The sequence below is a fragment of the Zea mays genome, unplaced genomic scaffold (assembly GCF_902167145.1).
Source record: "Zea mays cultivar B73 unplaced genomic scaffold, Zm-B73-REFERENCE-NAM-5.0 scaffold_392, whole genome shotgun sequence".
NCBI lineage: Eukaryota > Viridiplantae > Streptophyta > Magnoliopsida > Poales > Poaceae > Zea > Zea mays.
Window position 1 is genome coordinate 46,457 of NW_023367028.1, and position 11,044 is coordinate 57,500.

The 11,044-nt window shown below is 33.0% G+C and overlaps 1 non-coding gene across 1 annotated transcript; it reads left to right on the plus strand.

Annotated features, from left to right (window-relative positions):
• The first annotated feature begins 1,169 nt into the window (after positions 1-1,169).
• Positions 1,170-1,249, plus strand: TRNAL-UAG (transfer RNA leucine (anticodon UAG)). Its single transcript has one exon. It is a non-coding gene; the product is annotated as a tRNA-Leu (tRNA).
• The last annotated feature ends 9,795 nt before the right edge of the window (positions 1,250-11,044 follow it).

An 11,044-nucleotide genomic window follows, 5' to 3' on the forward strand; every position in this document is an offset into this window, starting at 1 on the left:
CCTATATTTATAGGAAATTCTCGAATATTGCTTATTTCATATAAAAGGAAATCCTAATGACTAGAATTCTCTAAGTTTTAGAATGTCTTGTTTAAGAGACTAAGTATTTTTTTTTATTGGAATTCAATTATGGAATAGCCTTCTGAACTTAATTAACTATTTGAATTGAATTTTACCTTCTTTTTATCTCCCCCTCTTATATGAGGGCTTATCCCCCATACCATATATTTATATATGGAGTATATTTGATATAGAAATTGATTTAAATAGAAAATCTTAAAAAACTCTTGTCTTATCCACATTAGACAAAATGAACTAAAGAAGAATTTAGAATTTAAGTATCTTTCAGTATCTTTCAGTATCTAAGTATAAATACTAAGAAAAAACAGAAAGAAGGATTGATTTGTGGCAATAGATGTCTTTCACATACAACTAGAAAAAAGTAATTCCCTTTTTGAATGGCAGTTCCAAAAAAACGTACTTCGATGTCAAAAAAGCGTATTCGTAAAAATCTTTGGAAAAAAAAGACTTATTTTTCCATAGTACAATCTTATTCTTTAGCAAAATCAAGATCATTTTCTAGGGGCAACGAGCATCCAAAACCAAAAGGTTTTTCTGGGCAACAAGCAAACAAATAATAAGATTTTGAAATAATCTGAATTGAACTATCCAAAAGAAATTCCAATTATTTAATATGAATGAATAATTCGGATTAATTAATAAATGTACTTTTATGTGTCGAATTCCTCGGTACAATATTCTTAGAACGAATCCCTCCATTATCATTATATAGAACAAAAGTTTTTGGTATATTGTGTCCTCAGTATTCTTTTCCTATCAAAGAACTTTTTTTTATAATAGAATTCTCATAAAAACGAGGATTCTATTATAAAAAGTAGACTATTCTTGCAATAGGACTTACAACCTCCACCTAATCTTATCCAAAATTCCCATATAAATGGGTTTAGGACTGGTACATCATATTAATAAGAGTGTAAAGGCTTTCATTCTATCAATTTTTCTAAAATACAAAATGCATTTCATTGTAGTTAATGATGAACTTCTAATGATGAACTTCTAATGTTCCTAAATTCTATGGCTTCTCCCAGTCTCGACGATTCACGATAAAATAACTATTATTCTTTTAAGTTAACTATTATTTTAAATTAGCCGCCATGGTGAAATTGGTAGACACGCTGCTCTTAGGAAGCAGTGCTCAAGCATCTCGGTTCGAATCCGAGTGGCGGCATTCTCGAAAAAGAATACAATAAATTAGAAAATGGATTCAATTCGAAATTTCCAATTTTGTAATGGGACCTTATCGTTATGCTATTTGCAACTTTAGAACATATACTAACTCATATCTCTTTCTCAACCATTTCAATTGTGATTACGATTCATTTGATAACCTTATTAGTTCGTGAACTTAGGGGATTACGTGATTCGTCAGAAAAAGGAATGATAGCTACTTTTTTCTCTATAACAGGATTTTTAGTCTCTCGTTGGGTTTCTTCGGGACATTTTCCATTAAGTAATTTATATGAGTCATTGATCTTCCTTTCATGGACTCTGTATATTCTTCATACTATTCCTAAGATACAGAACTCGAAAAATGATTTAAGCACAATAACTACGCCAAGTACTATTTTAACGCAAGGCTTTGCCACGTCGGGTCTTTTAACTGAAATGCATCAATCCACAATACTAGTACCTGCTCTACAATCTCAGTGGTTAATGATGCATGTCAGTATGATGTTACTAAGCTATGCAACTCTTTTGTGTGGATCCTTATTATCCGCCGCTCTTCTAATCATTAGATTTCGAAAGAATTTCGATTTCTTTTCACTAAAGAAAAATGTTTTTCTTAAAACATTTTTCTTTAGTGAGATTGAATATTTATATGCAAAAAGAAGTGCTTTAAAAAACACCTCTTTTCCCGTATTTCCAAATTATTACAAATATCAATTAACTGAGCGTTTGGATTCTTGGAGTTATCGTGTCATTAGTCTAGGGTTTACTCTTTTAACCGTGGGTATTCTTTGTGGAGCAGTATGGGCTAATGAGGCATGGGGATCCTATTGGAATTGGGATCCTAAGGAAACTTGGGCATTTATTACCTGGACCATATTTGCAATATATTTACATAGTAGAAAAAATCCAAATTGGAAGGGTACGAATTCCGCACTTGTAGCTTCGATAGGATTTCTTATAATTTGGATCTGCTATTTTGGTATCAATCTGTTAGGAATAGGTTTACATAGTTACGGTTCATTTACATTACCATCTAAATAATTACATAACATAAAACCTTCGGTTTTTTTCCTTTTTAGTTTGATTTGAGAACCCTTTGAAAAGACGTTCAAGGGGTTCTCAAAAATTCGAGATAGATCTAATTAGACTTTTTTACTTTTTTCTGAATTTTTTATTTTTCCACTCTGGAATATAGAGCGGACTGGTTAAAAAAAAAAATCCTATTTAGTATAATAATTGGATAATAGAACCTCTACCCTATCAACGGATAGCGAGAGAACCAAATCTGGATAAATACCAATTCCTATTACTGGTAAAAAGATACAGATTAAAAGAAAGAGTTCTCGTGGTCCAGAATCTACAAAATTTTTGTTTGGAACATGAAATAGCTTGTATCCATAGAACATCTGGCGTAACATAGATAATAAATAAATAGGAGTTAATATCATTCCTATTGCCATTACAAAAGTAATTAGCATTTTTGGCATTAACATAAATTTAGGACTAGTAATTAGTCCAAAAAATACTACTAATTCTGCAACAAAACCGCTCATTCCCGGCAAGGCAAGAGAAGCCATTGAAAAGCTACTAAACATGGTAAAAATTTTTGGCATTGGGATAGATATTCCCCCCAGTTCTTCGAGATAAACAAGACGCATTCTATCACAAGCCGTTCCCGCCAAGAAAAAAAGTGTAGCACCGATAAATCCATGAGATAATATTTGTAAAATAGCTCCATTTAGTCCAATGTTGGTTATGGAACCAATTCCTATAATTATGAAACCCATGTGAGATACGGAGGAGTAGGCTATTCTTTTTTTGAAATTTCGTTGACCAAGAGAAGTTGAAGCTGCATAGATTATTTGCACCGCTCCTATTATTACCAACCAAGGGGAAAATAGATAATGAGCATGCGGTAACAATTCCATATTGACCCGAATCAATCCGTATGCTCCCATCTTTAATAGAATTCCGGCTAAAAGCATACATGTACTGTAATGCGCTTCCCCATGGGTATCTGGTAACCACGTATGTAAAGGTATAATCGGCAATTTGACAGCATAAGCAATAAGGAAGCCAAAATACAGTAGTATTTCCAATGTTGTAGGGTATGATTGATTAATCAATCTTTCTAAATCTAATCCGGGTTCATTGGAACCATATAATCCCATACCCAGAACTCCAATTAAGAAAAAAATGGAACCGCCTGCAGTATACAAAATAAACTTGGTAGCTGAATACAGACGCCTCTTTCCCCCCCACATGGATAAAAGTAAGTAAACAGGAATTAATTCTAACTCCCACATGATAAAAAAAAGTAAAAGGTCTCGTGAAGAAAATAATCCTATTTGACCGCTATACATTGCTAGCATCAGGAAATAGAATAATTGCGAATTCCGAGTAACCGGCCAAGCCGCTAAAGTAGCTAAAGTAGTGATAAATCCTGTCAATAAAATAGATCCTAATGAAAGTCCATCGATTCCCAATCTCCAGTGGAAATCGAAAACATCTATCCATTTAGAATCCTCCTTTAATTGGATTAAAGGATCCTCCAATTGGAAATGATAACAGAATGCATAAGTCATTAGAAGGAATTCTAATAAACAAATAGCTATAGTATACCACCTAACGATTTTATTTCCTTTATGAGGTAAAAAGAAAATTAATGAACCTGCAAATATCGGCAAAACAACAAGTATTGTTAACCAAGGAAAATAACTCATGATAAAGTAATAAAGACAAGATACGTTTTGACCAGAAAAGCCCATGCTCGATTATTTCGAGCACAGGCTTCTTCGGTAAAGAGGAATCAGACGATTCAAGTGGAGTTTTTTGTAACGTATCAATAAGATAGAGCCATGCTGCGGGTTGTTTCAGGCCCTAAATAAACGCGGACACTTAAAAAATCCGTTGGACAGGCGGATTCGCATCTCTTACAACCCACACAATCTTCGGTTCTCGGCGCGGAAGCAATTTGCTTGGCTTTACATCCATCCCAAGGTATCATTTCTAATACATCTGTTGGGCAAGCTCGTACACATTGAGTGCATCCTATACATGTATCATAAATTTTTACAGAATGTGACATTGGATCTCTAAATTTTCCTTTTCAACATAAAAATTTTCGATCTGGTAAAAATGAAATTAGTACTATATAAATTAGATGTATTGTAGACACCAGACGAAGCAATGGTTTATCCAAACTTTAACAAATAATGCAATATATTTCGTAATCTGTTTGTGAGAAAGCGTGAAAAGAGCCAAGAGACTTGAATTTAAGGCTTCAACAGTTATAATTATACGAATTCTACATACTAATTCGAATTAGCCAATAAATTGGCTATCATCTTTTCAATATAAATTATTGCAATATTCAAATTGCAATATCAATGAATTGCAAAAATGCAATATTCAATAAGTAAAAAACAATACTCTGAAATAACCTACTCAAAAAAAGGATATTATTAAACACTAATAAGAAAATAAGATTAGATTTCTATTCATCTTAATGTTTCTTATTATTATATATGCCCCTTTGTTTAGGGGATTCTATGTCTAATTATTCAAAAAATTGGATTGATTGATACGAGTTGATTTCCTGTTACGATGGATGGAAGAAAGAATGGATAGTCCAATAGCTGCTTCAGCAGCCGCAAGGGCTATAACAAAAATTGCGAAAATGTCTCCTTTTAATTGGCGACTATCAAATAGATCAGAAAATGTTACGAGATTTAGATTAATTGAATTCAGTATAAGTTCAAGACATATTAGAGCTCTAACCATGTTTCGGCTTGTGATCAATCCATAGATACCAATCGAAAATAAATAGACACTCAAAAAAAGTACATGCTCAAACATCATTAACTAACTCCTTATCAATCTCGATTCATTTCAATATGAGGACAAGAATTGAACCGATTCAATTAATTAGAATAGAACAATTACGCAACAAAAGAGAAAAGAAGGTATTTGTTGTATTGGCAGTAGATGGGTTTTACTAAATCAAAATTGTGATTCTTTAGTTATTTATTTTATATTTGAAATTCTAAGAATTTTGACTCATTCTAAGTATTTCTTATTGTCGAGCCATAGTAATTGCACCTATTAAAGAAACTAGAAGAATTAGGGAAATGAGTTCAAACGGAAGATAAAAATCGGTTGCTAAATGAATCCCAATTTGTTGAACGTTATTTATGAGACCCTGTTCTACTATTTGGTTTGATCTTGTAGTCCAAAGAATTCCATACCACGACGTATCTGGGATAGTAGTCATTAGTGAAAAAGGAATAGTTATACAAAGGAGTAAAGTAAACCCATCTCCAATAGTCCAATAATTCTTATCTTTAGACCACTCTGAGCCGTTTACAAACATTACAGCAAATATGATCAAGACATTTATGGCTCCCACATAAATAAGAAGTTGTGCGACAGCTACAAAGTAGGAATTTAATAAAAAATAGAATAAGGATATACAAACAAGAACTAATCCCAGCGAAAAGGCAGAATAAATTGGGTTGGTAAGTAATACTACTCCTAGACCTCCTAGTAGAAGACCAAATCCCCCAAATAGCACAAGAATCTCATGTATTGGTCCAGGTAAATCCATTATGGATAAGAAGAAATTTCTAGTATAAAATTTTTCATGAACTGACTAAAACTAAAAGATTCAAGGAAGGAAAAAGGTATTAGGATATTTTTTTGTATATACATATAAGTTGTTAAGCAGTAGTTATTCTTTTTTCGTTAGAGTTAGTAAAAATGGATTTTTCTAATAAAAAAATCCTAATACCTAGTAATCTGTAATCGTTCTTGAATTCCAAGATTTTTCTTCGTCTATTTTACTTTGAGGCGAATTCCTAATTGTTTGAATTGTGTAATCTCCCATTATGGAGATTGGTAACCGACTCAAAGCAATTTGATTGTAATTCAATTCATGACGATCATAAGTAGAAAGTTCATATTCTTCAGTCATTGATAAACAATTTGTGGGACAGTATTCAACACAGTTACCGCAAAATATACAAACTCCGAAATCAATACTATAATTAAGCAATTGTTTTCTTTTAATATCCTTTTCAAATCTCCAATCCACAAGGGGTAGATCTATCGGGCATACGCGAACACATACTTCACAAGCAATGCATTTATCAAATTCAAAGTGTATTCGCCCCCGGAAACGCTCCGATGTAATTGATTTTTCATAAGGGTAGTGAATCGTTATAGGTAAACGATTTGTGTGGGATAAGGTAATTATGAAACTTTGACCAATGTATCTTGCGGCGCGTATTGTTTGTTGACCATAACTAATGAACCCAGTTAGCATAGGGAACATATTCTAAATCTATATATGAAAAAGGTATGTTTCTTTCTCTTGTTTGAGAGAACTTTTGTGTTGAAAATATTCTTACTGTTATTGTATTCTTATTTATAGTGAAACTAGTTGGGAAGAAGTTGTTAATAAGAGATTGCCCAGAGAAATAGGTAAAAGAAATTTCCATCCAAGATTTAATAACTGATCCATTCTCATCCTGGGTAAAGTCCATCTTATTGTGATAGAAATGAAGAGAAATAAATAAGCTTTAGTTAATGTAATAAAGATACCTATTACCATTTCCAAAATTCCAATTATTTTATTCATTTGGAAAAATCCAAAAAAGGATATATAGGGAATAGAGAAATTCCACCCGCCTAAGTATAGAACAGTTACAAATAAAGAGGAAACTAATAAATTTAGGTAAGAAACAAGATAAAATAAACCATATTTAATACCAGAATATTCGGTTTGATAACCTGCTACTAATTCTTCTTCTGCTTCTGGTAAATCAAAGGGTAATCTTTCACATTCTGCCAAAGAAGAAATTAGAAAAACTAGAAAACCTATAGGCTGACGCCAAAGATTCCATCCAAAAAAACCATATTTGGACTGTGCTTCAACTATATCAACTGTACTTGAACTATTAGATAATCATAGTCGATGATAACATCACAGTTCCCACCGCTATTCCAAAACCGTACATGAAACCTTAGCTTCATACGGCTCCTCTATGATCAGAAAAAAGGAAAGGATTGTTTCGTTTCGGTATCATCCTCTGGGCATAGATAGAATTAGATAAGATAAAATTGATTGGAAAGCCCAAAATTAGACCAAAGCAATTACGTCTGCTAGAATAACAAAAAAGCGCTTCCGAATTGATCTCATCCTTTATATAATATAATTTTGCTTTGTTCGGTAATAACTTAATATTGGAATAAATCACTCGTTATAGCAATTAATAAATGGAAAGAATTTGGCATTAGTTCATGAGGAATTCTGTATGAATAGGGATAAAGGAAGGAAAGAATAAATAAAGATCCTTTTTTGTATTGTATTCCATATCTTTTGTCCTACTCTTCTTTCCCCGGGAGGGGTATACTTAAAAAAAAAGAATAAAGGGTTAATTCGTTCTTGATAGCCATTTCCTTAACAAGTGAATGGGAACATACTCTAGACCGGAATCTGAAGAAAGTACTGCTTGATCATTTCCACCAATTTCAAGTCCTTATTATGATTCCTTTTATGAGGAAAAATGTCTAATGATTTAGATTCTCTCATTACTAATCCTGTATGTACTTTAGTGTTCCTAATCCCTCACTAACTTTTGATGGATTGCCTTATGGTTATAAGTTTAAATTATAGTAATAACTCAAAATATTCTAGTAATGGAATTCCATATCGCGAATCCTTTATTCTTGCCCGCTTCAAGATATGATGACTAATCAAACAATCTCAACCTTGGGGTAAAGAGTTTACACTGCTTATGTTTACTTGAACTTTTTTCTTGTACGTAGGAAATGAGATTTTTTACTTTTACTACAAATTAATAAGCTGTTTTGTTTCACTCATATAGCTATCGAGTTTAACTTACCAACGCGAATACAGAATAAGCAAAGGAAGATAAGCATTCAATGTATTTTAGAGGAAAAAGATCCTATTTTAACGAATCACACGTAGAGATATTGCTAGTACACAAAAAGTTAATGGTATTTCATAACTAATAGATTGAGCAGCCGCTCGTAGACCGCCTGAAAAAGAATATTTATTATTTGAGCTATATCCTGCCATGAGAAGACCAATAGGAGCAATACTTGAAATCGCAATCCATAAAAAAACACCAATACTAAGATCAGCTAAAACAAAACGATATCCTAAAGGGATAACTAAAAAACTTAATAAAATGGATATGACTGCTATAGAGGGACCAATGCTAAATAAAGGAATATCTCCTCGGGATGGGAGGATATCCTCTTTTAAAAGTAGTTTAGTTCCATCTGCTATAGCTTGAAGCAGTCCCAGGGGGCCAGCATATTCAGGACCAATACGTTGTTGTATCGATGCGGATATTTCTCTTTCTAACCACACAATTACGAGTACTTCTATTGTGATTCCCAGTAGGAGGGCAAAAATGGGTAGAATCCATATAAGTCCGTAGATTTCTTTAAATAATTCCGATTTCGAAAAAGAATTGATAGTTTCTACCTCTACCCTATCTATTATCATTTCAACGATCAACTTCCCCCATAATGATATCTATACTACCTAATATTGTCATGATATCAGCCAATTTCATTTTTTTAACTAGCTGAGGAAGAATTTGCAAATTAATAAAACCCGGTGGACGAATTTTCCATCTCCAGGGGAAAAGACTATCATCTCCTACCAGATAAATTCCTAATTCGCCTTTTGGAGCTTCTACTCTTACATAAAGCTCTTGCTTTGATAATTCAAAATTGGGCGAAGGTTTTTTACCAAGAAATCGATATTCAAAATCATTCCATTCGGGATTCTTTGCTTTCTTAAAGCGTCGGGCTTCTAAATTCTCATAAGGTCCTCCAGGAATTTTCTCTACAGCCTGTTGAATAATTTTTATGGATTCCCTCATTTCACCGACTCGTACTAAATAGCGAGCTAACGAATCTCCTTCTTTTTGCCATTGGACTTTCCAATCGAATTGATTGTAAGACTCATAAGGATCAATTTTACGAAGATCCCATTGTATTCCAGAAGCTCGTAACATTGGTCCCGATAAGCCCCAATTTACAGCTTCTTCTCCGCTAATAAAACCGACTCCTTCAACTCGTTCTAAAAAAATGGGATTCTGTGTAATAAGTTCTTGATATTCAACAACTCCTTGTAAAAAATAATCACAGAAATCTAAACATTTATCCATCCATCCATAAGGGAGATCGGCAGCGACTCCTCCGATGCGAAAGTAATTATGCATCATTCGCATACCTGTAGCAGCTTCAAATAGATCATATATCAATTCTCTCTCTCTAAAAATGTAGAAAAAGGGAGTCTGTGCCCCGAGATCCGCCATAAAAGGTCCAAGCCATAACAAATGAGAAGCTATACGGCTCAATTCTAACATAATTACTCTAATATAGCTGGCTCTTTTGGGTATTTGAATATTCTCTAAGAATTCTGGTGCATTTACCGTTATTGCTTCTGTAAACATAGTAGCTAAATAATCCCATCGTGTTACATAAGGCAAGTATTGTATAATACTTCTGTTTTCCGCGATTTTTTCCATTCCTCTGTGTAAATACCCTAATATGGGTTCGCAATCAATAACATCTTCACCATCGAGAGTAACAATCAGTCGAAGAACACCATGCATTGATGGGTGTTGAGGGCCCATATTGACTATCATGAGATCTTTTCTTTTAAGCGATAGACTCATATCCTTGTTCTTATTCTTTATTCCATGAAAATGGATTATTCCATGAATTCCTCAAAACGAGGCTCATCAAAATGCAAAATCTAAGACTACTATAAGACTACTAATAAAATAAGAAAAAAATGAGAACGATTAAATTACTTCTCCCGAATATCCAACTGACTTATTAATTTCTTATAACGTACTCTATTTTTCTTTGCCAAATAAGCCAGCAAACGTTGACGTTTTCCCAAAAGTCTTCGTAGACCTCTTTCCGATGAAAAATCTTTTTTGTGTAATTCTAAATGTGAAGCAAGTCTCCGTATCTTATTGGTGAAACTGAATACTTGAAATTCAACAGAACCCCTGTTTTCTTGTTTTTCTTCTTTAACCATAAATCAACAAATTTTTCTACCTCCTTTCTTTTTCATGTATTTTTCTGATCAGGAAAAATAAAAAATTATGTCAGTTATTTTTAAGTTATTCTAATCTCGTACACACAAAAATTTGCAATTATTCATCTACTGCTGGAATCTGGAATTTGGATTTATTTTATCGATGCAAATTGGATTTGGATAGAAGGGTACATTCTTTTATTTTAGATAGAAGAAACATTTCTTCTATCTAAAATAAAAGAATTTTGCTGATTTATTTATTGCTATATCCAATTTATAGAATTGATATACCATTTAATTGATATCATTTAGCAAAATGAAACACAGCATATGCATCCATCTTTGGGCTCGAGAATTTCACGGGATAGAGATATAGTATAAGAAATAGGCTATTAAGTAACTCTAAATGAATTGTGGATACATCTGTATCCTTAACATACTGAAACGACTGCCATTATTCGTATCAAACCAATAGCGATTCATAAAAGCTAAATCTTGTAATCAATGGTGGGCCAATAATGAATTTTTTTGCATATGTATTAAGACGCTTGGTCTGATTTCGAAATTGTCCAGAGTTTTTTATGTTGTTTTCATTGCAAAATGATGGATCTCCTTCCGTAACTTTCCAATTACGAGTACGAGAATTGAAAGACATGAAAATTCTCAATTCTCTACGGCGTCTAGGAGATGGATCGAATATTT